Below are 15,581 nucleotides of genomic sequence, written 5' to 3' on the forward strand. Positions count from 1 at the left end.
AGGCTTAAGCAGTAAGGTGGGGTTTCAAACAAGAGAAACTGTTTTAAGCCAGGTGTGATGGCACTCACATTTAATCTTAGCACTGGGGAGGCAAAGGCAAGCCGATCTCTGTGAGTTTGAGGCTAGCCTGGTCTACAGAGCAAGCTCTAGGGCAGCCAGGGCTACAGAGAAACCCTGTCTTCAAACACTAAAATAAAAAAATAAACAAAATAAAAAGAAAAGACCAAGTGTGGTGGGTGACACAGGCCTTTAATCCCCAAATTCAGGAGTCAGAGGCAGGAGGATCTCTGGGAGTTTCATGGCAGCCTGTTCTAAATATGGAATTCCAGGACAGCCAGGGCAACACAGAGAGATCCTTTCTAAAGATGAAACAAAAATATAATAATAGTGTAAACTAGCCGGGCGGTGGTGGTGCACGCCTTTAATCCCAGCACTTGGGAGGCAGAGCCAGGCGGATCTCTGTGAGTTCGAGGCCAGCCTGGACTACCAAGTGAGTTCCAGGAAAAGGCGCAAAGCTACACAGAGAAACCCTGTCTTGAAAAAAAAACCAAAAAAAAAAAAAAAAAATAGTGTAAACTACAGCAATTGTTATCATCTGAGATGGGGGAGTCAAAATGAGAACCCCCTGGTAAACAGAGTGGGTTTGGTCCCTTCCTTCGTCAAACTTAAGAAACAGGCCTAAAATCATATACCATTTATCCTAAATGCAGACAAACTAAGTTCTAAGTAAATTAAATGAAGGACTAGGAAGGCAGCTACTGGTGTACTGCATTTACATCATGTGGGAGGCAGGACAAAACAGATGTAAAAGGCGACACGAAAGGCCAAAACTATGCCTAGTATCAATGAAGACCAGTCAGGGTGAGTGACAGCTTCAGATTAGAAACCATAGCTTCTCCATGATTCTGTAACCAGCATCAGCCAGATCTAGACCTTCTGAAAACTTCAGAGCCCTGTAGTATCAGAGTACGTGCTAAAAGTCCACTGACATTAGCCCAGTAATTCCTTATATTCTTGAACCCCACCACCTCCAAGTTTTCATTCTTGATGATGTCCTTGCCTGGCCTACCCATGGATCACTCAGCAAATGTCACATCTGGAAGGCAGGATGGAGTTAATAAGAGAATGTCATGTCCCCTAAGCCACTAGCATGTACATTCCTGCTTATAAATCTTAAACAAGGCCAGGGTGTCTTGGTGGGGTGTGAAGTATAGACTATACTGGAGATTGGCTTTAGAAACGGATATAAAGAATTGTGTAACAAGCAGGGCTCAGAGCTGAGTGGAGTGTCCCATACCTATAATCCCAGGACCTGGGAGGCTGAGGCAACTGGGTTTCATGGTGAGTACCAGCAGCCAGGATTATATGGGCAAGACTCTATATCCAAGAACATACAAATTTAGGGTGGTTCAGTAATAGAACAGTTACTTACCTACATTCCCCTGAAATTTTTCATTTAATTTTTAAATTACACCTGCTGTTTATTTTGTGTATGTGGTGGGGGTAGAGGCCAGAGGACTACTTCGGGGAGTCAATTTTCCCCACCACCACCTGGGTCCCAAGGTCATCAGCAATGGCAGCAAGCCACTATACCCACTGTGCTGGCTCGGTTTTTTTTTTTTTTTTTTTTTTTTTTTTGGTTTTTCGAGACAGGGTTTCTCTGTGTAGCTTTGCGCCTTTCCTGGAACTCACTTGGTAGCCCAGGCTGGCCTCGAACTCACAGAGATCCGCCTGGCTCTGCCTCCCGAGTGCTGGGATTAAAGGCGTGCGCCACCACCGCCCGGCGATGGCTCGTTTTTTATGTCAACGTGACACAGGCTACTGTCATTCAAGAAGAAGGAACCTCAGCTGAGAAAATGCCCCTGACAGATTGGCCTGTGGACAAGCCTATGGGGCATTTTCTTAATTGATGTGGGAGGGCCCGTTCCCAGGGCCTGGGTGCTGTAAAAAAGCAGCTGCAAACCACTCAGCAGCACTTTTCCAGGGCCTCTGCTTCAGCTCCTGCCTCAAGGTTCCTGCCTTGGGCTCCTGTCCTGACTGCCTTCTGTGACGGACTGTGATGTGGAAGTGTGAGATGAAATAAACCCTTTTGTCTCCAAACTGCTTTTGGTTAAGGTGTTTTATCAGAGCAATGGAATCCTGACCCTTTAAGACACTCAGTGAGCCATCTCACCAGCCCAGTCATTTTTTTTAAATAAAAAAAGTCTGTGACTTTAGAGAGAAGGCATGTAACTGAAGGGCCCTGAACTTCAGGTACAGTGTCTTGATAAATCTACGGTTGTTGTGGTTGTTTGAATGTAATTGCCCCCCATAATCTCATAGGGAGTGGCACTATTAGGAGGCATGGCTTTGTTGGGGTGGGTATGGCCTTGTTAGAGGACATGTGTCACTGTGAGGACGGGCTTTGAGATTTGCTACACTCAGGATACTGCCCAATGTCTCAGTCGACTTCCTGTTGCCTGCAAGATGTAGGACTCTGAGCTACATCTCCAGCACCATGTCTGCTTGCACACTGCCATGCTCCCCACCATGATGATAATGGACTGAACCTTCTGGACTGTAAGCCAGCCACCTCAATTAAATGTTTTCCTTTAAGAGTTGCTACGGTCAAGGTGTGTCTCTTCCCAGCAGTAGAAACCCTAACTAAGACAGCTGTCTAATTTCTTTCCTTCATCATCCTTTCAATCCAGATAACCAGTTCCTGCCCTACCATCTAGCATCCAATACATTTGAGGCATTAACTTCCTAAATTCACATCCATACTTAGGACCTGGGGGCTGGAGAGATGCCTTAGTTGTTAAAGAGTACTTGTTGCTATTGCAGAGGACCAGGGTTCAAGTTGCAGGATCTACATGGTGGTTCACAACCATCTGTAACTCCAGTTCCATGGGATCTGATACCCACTTCTGACCTCCCCAGGCACGAAGCATGCACATGGTGCACATACATATAAACATACATACACACACACATATGTATATATATGTGTGTGTGTGCATATATATGTGTGTGTATGTATATATACACACATACATACATACAGGCAAAACATTCACACATTAAAAGAAAAATGAATATATTAACAAAAAGAGTTGGGGGCTGGGGATGTAGCTTAGTTGGTAAGAGTGCTAGCCTAGGGCAGGAAGCCCTGGGGCTGATCCCGAACATAGCATAAACCAGATATTGTAGTGCACGCCTGTAATCCCAGCACTGAAGAAGTGGAGGTAGGAAGATGTGCCTCCACTTCTTCAGTGCTGGGATTACAGGCGTGCACTACAGATGTGCAAGGTCATCCTCACTGTGAGTTCAAGCTCAGTCTCAGCGACATGAAACCTTGTCTCAAAATAAATGAAAACTGTGCTTGGGCTGAGGGCATGGCTTGGTAGAGCTTGCCTAGCATGAGACCCTGGCTTTGACGGGGAAATAAACAAAAACAAAATAACAAATTGTGCTTTATCTGAAGATTTTTCCTAAACTGTGATTAACATGCAACATTTTTTATATAAGATAATAAAACAATATATGACTAACTTGTGGGGCTAGCTGCTTGATATGGTAGATGACCCTATAGTCAGAGGTGACACAGTTTCTCTTGTCCTCTTTTTGAGACTGTTTCATAAAGCCCAGGCTGGTCTCAGATTCTCTATGAAGCTGAGGAATGCTATGAACTTCTGATCACCCCTCTACACCAGGTACTGGGATTACAGGTATAAACCACCAAACCTGGATCTCAGCTCTTGTTTTTTATTATTTGTTTATTTATTTTTGTTATTTTTATGTATATGGATGTTTTGCCTACATGTATGTCTCTGTATCATGCATGTGCCTGGAGGCCTGAAGAAGGCCCTTGGAACTGGAGTCACAGACAGTTGTGAGCCACCATGCGGGTGCTGGGAATTGAATCCAGGTCCCCTGGAAGAGCAGCCAGTGCCTAACCTCTGAACCATCTCTCCAGCTCTTCTTCATTCTATTTATTTATTTATTTTGCTTACTTACTTTTTATTTTTGAAACAGGGTCTCACTAAGTTACCCAGGCCGGCTTTGAACTTTTGATCACCCTGCCTCAGCCTTCCAATTACCTGGGTTTCCAGGCCTGCACTACCAAGTGTTGGCTCAGGAAGGTATCATTATACATAATGAATAAACCTTACAGGAATTAGCTGATTTAATGCGGACACTGTGACTCTGTGGAGGGGTTCTACTAAAATCCCCACCCTACTGATGAAGGACAGCCAGAAGGACCTAACTCCTCAAGGTCATGGTCCCGCTGGCTGTAAAGGCTGGTTTTAAAGAATGCCTCTGAATTCAGAGCTCTTTCCAATTCAAAAGGGACTGTGATCTTTGGCTGACGGTCACCTTTTTCAGGCACTATGCCCAGGGACAGGGCTTCAAGTTTGACTCTGAACGCTTCTCTCTTAGTCCCTTTTCCCACAGCACCCCCATCACCCTCCCATTCAGAGGACACAAAGACTGCACAGGACTGCACAAAGAACCCATACACAAGATAAGTACAGGCCATTCTGTGGGTAGAGTGGGGATGGGAACTAGTCTCTGTGTGGGGTGGAGGGGTAGTTTTCCTGAGCCGATTGATCGGATGAGTCATCAAGGTTGATCCCATTCTCTGCAACAGTCCTCACTTCTCCCCTTCGGGTGGGGGGTAATGTCACCAGTCACAATGGCATCTGTCCGGCACCACTTTACCTCCTCACAGCAGGGCCTGCCCTTGAGCTGGAAGCACCCAGAGACCGAGGGGAGGGAGGAAGCCTGCATGCGGCTCCCAGTGGCTGGCTGTCAGCTTTCCCAGCTGACTCAGCTCGCCACCACCCTCCTGGGCCACCCGCCCGCACGCAGCCTCTTAACTTTCCATTTCCAGGCCTCTCGCTGCTGGCTCCCGGGGAAGGAGCGCCCCTCCCGCTGCCCGGGGCGCCTGTCTGCAGCCCGGGCTGCCAGGGCACCATGCCCATTGCCTGGCGGGCTGGTCTCGGGACAATTACAATCTACTGTCACCGAGTTCGGAATATAGGTCAAGGTGCTCTCGGAAGGGCCCAGGGGAGGATCACCTGACCCGGAGGTGTGGTGACTCAGCGGGAAGGATGGGGAAGGAGGGGCGGCTCTGGAATCTCCCTGCCGGCAGGGCCTGCAGGAGAAAGAGGAGGTCAAGTTGCCTGTCTGGCTGATTATCAGCAGAGGAGGAAGATGCTGCTGGAGACCAAAGGAAGGATAAGATAACCTGTGGTGACCTGTCTGAGGTGGCATCCAAATCCTCTTCAGAGCAGCTGTCATCCCACGAGCAGCTAAAACCACCCGCCTCCCACTGTCTCTGCCGCTGTGAACACCTCATTAGCCACCTCCCTGCCAAAGTGAGAAACCAAATTAACATCCTGGATCAATCCAGACTCCATCCACCCAGACCTCCAGAGAAACCAAGGCCACCGGCATATCACACAGAAGCAGCCACCCTATCAGAGGCACTCGGATTGTGCCCCCCTCCGTCCCGATTTTGAATATGAAAATCACTAACCCATTTTATTGTAGGTGTCCACATGGCAGGAGGCTTCTTTCCGGGGAGAGGCAGCAGCTGCTCGCTCTGTCCCAGACTCACTTCCTCTGGCTCCAGCTGCTGGTTCCTACCGGCCAAGCAGGGAGTTTCCTCATTCTTGGGGTTCTGGCTAGCTGAGCTAGCCACCCTCACCTCCCTCCCCCAGCCGCTCACCACCCTCTTTGGGTAGAGCTGCCGGGACTCCCGGGTTCCATGAGTCACAGCCAGGCTGGAGACAGACAGCAAGCTTCCTTTATTAAATCAGCCTTCTGCCCTGCTCACCACAGAGGGAAGCTATAATTACTTGTTTGGCCCAGCTCTGAGAACTGAGCGAGCCACAGATGATCCTTCACTGGGAGGGAAGTTCCTGATTTCTGCATCTATCTAGTGCACCGCCCCCCACTTTGGTCATAAGCATAACTGCCAGGGGTTAAGGACCTGTTACACAAATATCAGATGTTTTGCATATGTAATAGGATGCCTTGGGTCGGGACACCCAAGGCTGATATGGCCAGCTACACGCAAGCTGCCAGGAGTTTTCTGTTGTTTTGTTTAGAATAAATACAAAGGCATTCTGCTTCTTTACCAGAGGCTATACTTGATGAGGCAGGCTGCTCATTGTTACTTTATAAGAGATCAAGGAAAAGACGGTGAGACATCATCGCTTTGGGTGTCCAGGTTATGGAGGTTTTATCTTTTAGGCACAATAAACACAAAATCTCAGACTTCTCAGCTTCTTTACCAATGTAGACAGATGTTTGACATATGAAAAACTAGCTGGCTACAAAATCTTTTTTTTTTTTTTTTTTTTTTTTTTTTTTTTTTTTTTGGTTTTTCGAGACAGGGTTTCTCTGTGTAGCTTTGCGCCTTTCCTGGAACTCGCTTTGGAGACCAGGCTGGCCTTGAACTCACAGAGATCCGCCTGGCTCTGCCTCCCGAGTGCTGGGATTAAAGGTGTGCGCCACCACCGCCCGGCACAAAATCTTTTTTTTAAAAAAAAAAAAGCACAAAATCAGAATACTAAAGTCAGTCTTCATGAACTGCTCCGTTTCCTATTTACTCATTCACTCATTCATTCGTTATTCATTCATTCATTCTTGCATGTCAGTCATCCCAGTAACATTTTTGGGGTGGCCTATGTGCCAGGTATCATGAATACATGAGTGCTAAGTCAACAAGATGTAGACAGAGTTATGCAGGTCAGTAAAAGATACAAGAGTAAGTGACTTGATAGTACACTAGAGGTAGAAAGTGTGATTAATAACAGAAAAATAGTAACAGGGTATGAGATTTTTGTTTTGGTTTGGTTTTTTGAGACAGGGTTTCTGTGTAGTTTTGTGCCTGTCCTGAATCTCACTCTGTAGACCAGGCTGGCCTTGAACTCACAGAGATCCACCTGGCTCTGCCTCCTGAGTGCTGGGATTAAAGGCGTGCGCCCGGCAAGATTTTTTTTTTTTTTTTTATAAAGAAGGAATTTGTGACAACTTCTTGACATTTGAGAACAACCTGTAGGTTAGGTCTGTCTCACAGTGAGCACTCAAGTCTGCCTGATGACCACTGAGAAACTATAATTATGACTAGATGAGTTATATTTGAAAATTTAAAAATCCTTTAAGCTTTGTTTATAAGTAAAATTGTGAGTACATTTAAGTCGTATTTGGTAAGTGAAAATGTAAAAAGAGCCAAAGGCATTTGGCCCTTTCTATGGTTATGGACAGAAAATATTTCATTAAAGAATTTACTGGTGCTGGAGAGATGGCTCAGCAGTTCAGAGTGATTGCTACCCTTGCAAAGAACTTGAATCAGTTCCCAGCACCCACCTCTAACTCCATCTACAGGTCCTTTATGATGCTGTGAAGCCTAGAACTGTCACCTGGGGTCAGGGGGTAGAGTGAGTTTTACTGAAATGGGGTCAGGGAACCCTTAGCCTAGTCATGCTCAGGACACTGTTCTCTCTCTCTCTCTCTCTCTCTCTCTCTCTCTCTCTCTCTCTCTCTCCCCCCCCCCCCCTCCTTTGGTTTTTTCAAGACAGGGTTTCTCTGTGCAGCCCTGGCTGTCCTAGAACTCACTCTGTAGACCATGCTGGCCTCAAACTCAGAGATCCACCTGTGTCTGCCTCGCCAGTGCTGGGATTAAATGCGAATGCTGACCCTGGCCTTTGCCAGACTTGCCCCGGCCACTTCCCCTGGGCAGGACTTTCACTTCCTCTAAGTGATACTCTGAGCTAGCGCTAGTCTTGTCCTGCCAGGGCACTGCCTGGAGGATGCTGGTGTGGGCAGTGGAGCGTCTTCCGGCTGGAGCTGTGAAGATCATGCAGCAGAGGCTGCAGAGCCTGTGGCCCTAGTCACCTTCTCTCCTGCTCTGGTCAGCCCAGGGGGCCGAGTTCTCAGGGAGCCAGCTGCCTGCTGTCATGACACCCCTGGTTCTCTTTATCCTCATAGGAAAAGGTTCTCCAGACCCACACATTTAGCGCCAGCCACAGGAAACACATTGTCAGTTCTTGCTGACATACATGCTTCACAGGCTGGGACTCTGATAGGCCACCAAAGGACAATCGTTGGGGTCTGCTGGGCTCCGGCTCTCATGGCTCTGGGAGCTGCTTTTGTACTCCTCTGTACCCCAAAACAATCCTCGGTGCCTGTCTTGAGAGTGCTGGAGCCAGGAAGACCCCTGGTCAGCGTCTCGATGTTTCCACTGGCTTAACCGTGGAAGCCTCTGCTTTCTATTTATATAACAGCCGCAACCATATTGCCCTTTTTAAAGTAAAAAGCATTCATGAGGACCATGTGATAGAACAGCAAACAAACAAACAAAATGCTTAGAGCAGAAGCCTTCCCAAGCCCGTATCTGACTCCTTTCCTTTACCCTCAGGACCAAGGACAGTGCCTGGAACATAGTAGGTGCCCAATAAATAGGTTAAGACTGCTGATGGCGGCCGGGCGGTGGTGGCGCACGCCTTTAATCCCAGCACTCGGGAGGCAGAGGCAGGCGAATCTCTGTGAGTTCAAGGCCAGCCTGGGCTACAGAGTGAGTTCCAGGAAAGGCGCAAAGCTACACAGGGAAACCCTGTCTCAAAAAACCAAAAAAAAAAAAAAAAAAAAAAAAAAAAGAATGCTGATGGCAGCACTTGGGAGGCAGAGGCAGGCAGATCTCAGTGAGTTTGAGGCCAGCCTGGGCTAATAAATGCATCTTGCCAAGGGCTGTGATTAGACCCTATATGGATAATCCCAATTAAATATGATGACAACTCAATGAAGGAGATCCTATAGTTATTAGTCCCATTCTGCAATTCAGAGACGTCAATAATTTTCCCAAGGTCACACAGCCAAGTAAAGAAATTATTACCCAAGTTTTGTGAATTGGCAAATCACAGTTCCAGAACCTAAAAGTAGAACACATGTGGGCCTGATGCCCAAGAAGCACTGGATTGATATCTTCCTCATACTAAGACAACAGAATTAAAGGGCACATGCCTTGGGAAACTAATTTCAATCTGTATGCGGGAAGTAATCTGGATGGCCTCTTTGCTTCCTAAGAATTAGCCAGTAGGCCTTTTTTTCTTTTTTCTTTTTGGCTTTTTCAAATAATGAGATTCATGGTATGGGGGTGGGTGTGGAGGTGGGGGGATGCCTGGTTGGGTAGGTGTGGGATACACCTGGTAGACACAGACACTGCAGAAGGGAGCTGAGGAGATATACAAAATGAATACTGATAGTCTTGCTGAGAACTGTGCGTATACATACATACACATACATACATACATACATACATATGTATATATGTATATATATGGAGGGGTGCATCTGTGTGGAGGTCAGAGGACAGCTTGTGGGAATTGGTTTTCTTCCATTATGTGGGTTCTGGTAATCAAAATCAGGTTTCAAGCCTTGACAGCAAGCACCTTTACCACCCAATGAGCCACCTTACCAGCCTAATTTATGTTTGTCTTTTTGTGATAAGAACATGCTCTTTCAGGCTGGAGAGATGGCTCAGGGGTTAAGCATACTGATTGCTCTTGCAGAAAACCTGGGTTCAGTTCCCAGAACCTACACAGCAGCTAATACCTTTCTGTAACTCCAGCTCCAGGGGATCCAAAAATTTCTTCTGGCTTCCTTGGGCACCGCATGAACTTGGTGCACAGACATACATGCATGAATACATGGAAAATAAAATTTTGAGAAAGGAAAATATGTTCTCACTAGTACTAAAACAACAATAAAGAGAATGCATTGTATATTCATTATATCATTGAAATATATATTTGAGCGACTGGAGAAATGGTTAAAAATGTTAAAAGTGGTTAAAAACGTCCACTGATGCTCCAGATCACCGTTTGTTCCCAGCAACCACACTGTGGGGCTCATAATCACCGGTGGCTTCAGCTCCAGAAAATCAAAATGGCCTCTCCAGGCACCTGCACTCATGCACATACCCATACACAGACACACGAATGCACATAATTGAAAAAAGTAAACATTTTTAAAATGTATAAATAAAGATGCACACATGTCATCCCAGCATCCAAGAGATGAGACAGCAGGAACCTAAGTTCAAGATGAGCTTGTGCTAGAAAACAAGACCCCTTCTGAAATGAATGAATGAATGAATGAATGAAAAACTATGTGAAGTGGGGGTGGAGGAAGGTTGAGAAAAGGTCATGGGCTGGACTCTCTTCAGCAACACAGCATCCAAGACTACAGCCTGAGCCAGGCTGCAGCTCTCCACGGCTTGGCTGGTTTACTGGAGATGAACGGCAGCCCCCCAACCTTCCTGGGGCATGACAGCCAATGAGCCTTATTCGCAGCTGGGGGCAAGTGTTTGCCTTGGCAGTTGGCAGCTCTGCCTGCCTCCCAGCCTTCCTCAGCAGAGAATCATTATGCAGTTTGCTCACATGCCCTATGCATTTTAATGAATGAGCCAGGGGACAGACTCAATTTGAAAGAGGAATCGCTGCTCTCTGAGCTGGGTGAAGGGCTCTCAAGGGATGGTCTAGCAGCTTGGCTATTACAAGAAAAGGAAAGAAGGATGCAATCTCCATTTAGCAAAGTGAGAGGGAAAGAGGTCTGGGAAAAGAAGGTGAAAAGGAAATAAGGGAGGGAGGGAAGAAGAGATCAAGTGAGGGAAGGGAGAACCGGAGGGAGGGAGGGTGGAGGGGCAGAAATAACCACCTAGAGCTCAGGAAACTGTCCTGGAACACACTGCCGGCCAGACTCCTCTGATCCTTCACCCTCCGCTTACTTGCTCCAAGCATTTGGCACCTTCGGAGCACCAGCACACTAGGCAAGGGATCCCCTAAGAGAAGAGAAGCAAGACTCCTTGTATAGGACTGAATCTTGGTCAGGTTAGAAACACTATGGTAGGGGACTGGAGAGACGGCTCAGCAGTGGAGAGCACATACTGCTCTTCCAGAGGACCAGGGTTCAATTCCCAGTACCCACATGGCAGCAGTTACATGTCTGTAACTCCAGTTCCAGGGGATCCAACACCCTCTCTCTCTCTCTCTCTCACACACACACACACACACACACACACACACACACACACACACACACATATATATATACAGGCAAAACACCAATGCACATAAAATGAGAGAGAGAGAGAGAGAGAGAGAGAGAGAGAGGAAGGAAGAAAGAAAGAGAGAAAGAGAGAAAGAAAAGAAAAAAAGAAAAGAAAGAAAGAAAGAAAGAAAGAAAGAAAGAAAGAAAGAAAGAAAGAAAGAAAGAAAGAAAGAAAGAAAGAAAGAAAGAAAGGGAAAGAAAGAAAAGGTACACGATGGTGGGTCTGGGAAGGGTGAGGGACAGAGGAGGTCCTGGTCACTCTCTTTCCTGTGACCACACCCCTGGAAGGCAGGAATTGCTCCCTGAAGAACAAGAGTACCAATTCTCCAGCACTTCCTACTGGCCAGATGCAGGGCAGTACGGGCCAATTAGTATCTTGTCAAATTCCCATGACTGTCCCAGGTGGCAGGTCTTGTTACTGTCACATTTTTCAGAGATGAGGAAACTGAAGTGGAGAGAGCAGCTCGTCCAAGGTCACCCAGGGATTTGAACTCGGCCCTGTCTGACTCCAGAGCTCCTGGCAGCTCTGCGCTGTGCTGTCAGCCAACCCCTGGCCAGAAAACGCTGGGGAAGGCCTTTCCCTTCCCAGGCTTCCTTCCAAGAACACTCTGAACCCCCAGGAGGAAGGGGTTGGTGTGAATCCAGATGCAGTCAACGCCAAGTGGCCTAGGAGTGGATCTGAAACCTACCCAGAACAGAGCTGTGTGTGAGACCCAGAGCCCAGGGGCAGCAGAGAAAGGAAGGAAGCACGGCCCCACTGCGGTCGGCTGGGGTGGCTAGCCTGTTCCCAGGCTGTACACCACAAAACACAGGGCAACAGATGCTCGGCAAATGCCTGTGTGGGAGTGTGACTTACCCCTTATGCGGCAGGCAGTGTCCCTGAATTACTCAACAGAACCATCTCAGCTTTGAACTTTGAGCCAGGCTGTGCAGGAACAGGGCATGGGGGTTGGGATGGGGTGGCACTCACCACCATGAGAAGGATGTCAGCCCTTCCCCTTACCCCCCAAGTGGGAGAACACAGACTGGGAAGCAGCCAAAAAGCCAGAAAGCCGCTCTACACCCACATTCTCCCGAATTTTTACAGCTGGAGGGAAGGGCAACACACAAGCACAGCAGCACTCTGGAGCCCTGGGCTTCATGCCTGGAGAAGAGCAAGGCCACCTGCTATGAACTGATCTGGACCCAGGAACAGTCAGCCCTTTTCTGAGCCTTGCCTGCCTTCCCACCCTCCCGGATTCCAGACACAGGATCACGCTTGAACCCCTACCACCTTCCTTGACAGGGAGAGGCTATTCCTGTCCCCATCTTAATGAACTGACGGGCAGAAAGATTAATAACAGACTACAGTCACTTGTGTTCACTGCTTCTGGCTCGTACAATGAGGGGTTTTCCCCAAACACACTTTCCATCTTAACTCCCTGTGTATGCCAATGGAATGGTTTCTCCCGGCTGGAGAGCATGGGAAGCCTCTGGAATGATCTTCTCAGCTCCATCCTTCTCCCAGGCTCAATCAAGAAACTGATTCTGCTCTCACAATATGCTCCCTTCTCCATGCTAGCTTAGTGGGAGTTAAGGTGTATTTGGCTCACTGCCTGCCTTTGTCTTTGTCTTTTTTTTTTTTTAAGATTTATTTATCATGTACACAGTGTTCTGCCTGCTGAGCCACCATGTGGTTGCTGGGAATTGAACTCGGGACCTCTGGACTGATGGGCAGTCAGTGCTCCTAACCACTGAGCCATCTCTCCAGCCCGCCTTTGTCATCTTACGTGTTCAGAACCTGGATACAGAAGAGGGATGCTGGTTTTTCTGAACCATTCTTAGGAGCTTCAAACATGCTTAGGAGGCTGGTTAAGCTCCGTGCAAACCACCTCCAGCTGACCTCCCACTTTCTCACTGGATCCTGGTGAGGGATGCTCCTGGCTTCAGGACCAAGTTCTCTTGGGAGAAGGCAGAAGGCAACATTGCCTCCTCCGGCTCTTCTTTTAGACAGACTCTCCTTATAAACTCATGATCCTCCTGCCCCCCTCAAGAGTACTCCTAGGCCCACTGGTGCGCACCACCACACCCCAGCCTGCTTGCTTGTTTTGTTTGGCATGTCCTTCCCCAACCCCACAAGGAAAACCAAGTGTTGTACTGACTACTTGGAATAAAAGGAACTAGTCATGAGAGGGTGTTTCTGGAGTGACAGTGTCCTGCCTATCACCAGCTCTTTCCCTTGCCACCTACCAGGGCATCAACAATGGGTCCTTGACATGTCCGACTGTTACCAGCCCAGACTGTTTACTCAGGAAACACACCCTGGCAGCTAACCTAAACCCAATGTCAGACTCTGTGTATCCCATCAGATCTGCAGAGAACTCTGAAGCAGCTGTAGCTCTGGGTGAGTGCTGGCAAAGTCCACACTGTCCTCTGTGTGACAGCTCTGTGCTTTGAGTTCCTCCCTGCAAAATGGAAAGACAGGCCTGGCTGGTGGATGGTTCAGAGGGTCAGAGCACTCCATGACTGTGATGATTAATTTTCAATGTCAACTTGCCTGAATAGAGGAATGCCTGAGAGACTAATGAAGCTCGGCTCCAGGTCTGTATGAGGGTATTTCCAGGGGCAACAGGATCACAATGAGTGTTTGTAATCCATTGTTTAATCCACTGATGGATTTGAACAGACTTGATAGTCAGTGAAAAAAAGAAGAAAGAGTAGTGGCCCACAGGTGTGCACCACCATACCCCAGCTTGTTCGCTTGTTGTGTCTGGCATGCCTCTCCCCAACTCCACAGGAATACCTTGATGCAGTGAGGCTGTGGAACTGTGGGAGGAGGTGCTACCTGGAGGAAGAAGTCACGGGGACTGAGCCTTTGAAAGTCCTATCTTGGCCTTGGCCCCTTCCTGTCTGTCTGTCTATCTGCTTTCTGGTCTCCATGAAGTGAGCAGTCTCCTTTATCATGCTACTCAGGCCCATAGCAATGGAGCCAGCTGACTATGAACTATAACTTATGACGCTATGGACAAAATGTTTCCTGGACTCGGGGTGGATCTCAATGGTAGAGCTCTTACCTAGCATGTGTGAAGTCCTAGGGTCAATCCTCAGGACCCAAAGACAAAAGCAAATGATAGAAGCACCAATCTTTTCTGTTGTTTTGGCCAGGTATTTTGTTACAGCGATACAAATGTGACTAACCCCAAGCTGGGCTCCGTGGCACACCTCTAAATCCCACCAATGGAGAAGCCAAGGATAGGAGAATGAGTACCAGCCAACCAGGGGGCATAGCTTTGAAAAACAAAGAACGCGAAATAGTGACTAGCCCAAAGAGGAGTGAAGAGAAGTAGTGTTTCATGAGGTGCTACTAGGCATTTGCAGTAGCATCTCCAGGTTGGGTAACTATACCCATCCACCATAGTAACAGAGTGCCATATAGTAGGTGATTTATAAACAACAGGATTTCTTATCTGTTTGTTTGGCTAACGGTTCTGCAGGATGAAAAGTCTAAGGATAAGAATAAGGCTCTGAGAAGGGCCTCTGTGCTGTTGAAAGGTCACTTGTGGGCAGGTAAAAGCCAGTCAAACTCACCCTCTTTTCTTTCTTTCTCCCTTTCTTCTTTCCTCCCTTCTCTCATTTCTTTCTTATTTTTGAGACAGGGTCTCAGTGTATAGCCCTGGCTGGCCTGCTGCTTGCTACATATGCTAAATAAACATGGTGGGTGGCCTTGAATTTACAGAGATCCACCCACCTCTGTCTCCTGAGTACTAAAATTAAAGGTATCATCATGTCCAGGCTCTACTCCTCCATAACTAACCCACCCCCTTGATAACCTCTTAGGAGGGCAGAGCCCCCATGACCTAATCACCTCTTAAAAGTCCTATTTCCCAGCCGGGCGGTGGTGGCGCACGCCTTTAATCCCAGCACTCGGGAGGCAGAGCCAGGCGGATCTCTGTGAGTTCGAGGCCAGCCTGGGCTACAGAGCGAGTTCCAGGAAAGGCGCAAAGCTACACAGAGAAACCCTGTCTCGAAAAACCAAAAAAAAAAAAAACATTCAAACCATAACATATCCATATACCCACCTCTCCTGTGTAAGCCACTCCCCCACAGGAAGATTCGGTAATCCCAGCCAACACACATTAAGGGGGTTTCCTTTTCTTCGCCACCAGGAAGGTCATGGGACCCAGGCATGGTCAATGAGCCTTTCTCTAAGTCTCTTGGGAAAGAAAACCCCTTTGTATCTGAAACCTGAAAGAACACATGGGCTAGAACTGATGCTGCCATCTTGGTACAGCTGCCCAATATTAAAATTAATAAACAAAAATAGAAGAATTCAAGTTCTGATTTGAACCCTGAATTCATCCATGGAGAGTTTTGTTTTGTTTTGAATAGAATCCAGTATCTCACAAACACCAAGTAAGTAGTCTACCAATATGTCTTTGGTTCCTTTTTTTTAGAAAGGTTCTTTCTATGTAGTGCTAGCTGTCCTCGAACTGACCATGTAG

General features: G+C 47.5%; 1 protein-coding gene across 8 annotated transcripts in view; it reads right to left on the reverse strand.

Annotated features, from left to right (window-relative positions):
* Window positions 1-15,581, reverse strand: part of Chd9 (chromodomain helicase DNA binding protein 9) — a 236,684-nt gene that overhangs the window by 186,416 nt on the left and 34,687 nt on the right. Inside the window, exon 1 of one of the 8 annotated variants that reach the window (XM_052729718.1) lies at window positions 5,522-5,627. The exons of the other annotated variants lie outside the window; for them this stretch is intronic. The gene's annotated coding sequence lies outside the window, so the exon portion shown is untranslated. Of the gene's footprint in view, window positions 1-5,521; window positions 5,628-15,581 lie in introns of those variants that run through there. 8 annotated transcript variants of the gene reach the window in all.

The sequence above is a fragment of the Peromyscus californicus genome, unplaced genomic scaffold (genome assembly GCF_007827085.1).
Source record: "Peromyscus californicus insignis strain IS unplaced genomic scaffold, ASM782708v3 Scaffold_8__1_contigs__length_139910024, whole genome shotgun sequence".
Classification (NCBI taxonomy): domain Eukaryota; kingdom Metazoa; phylum Chordata; class Mammalia; order Rodentia; family Cricetidae; genus Peromyscus; species Peromyscus californicus.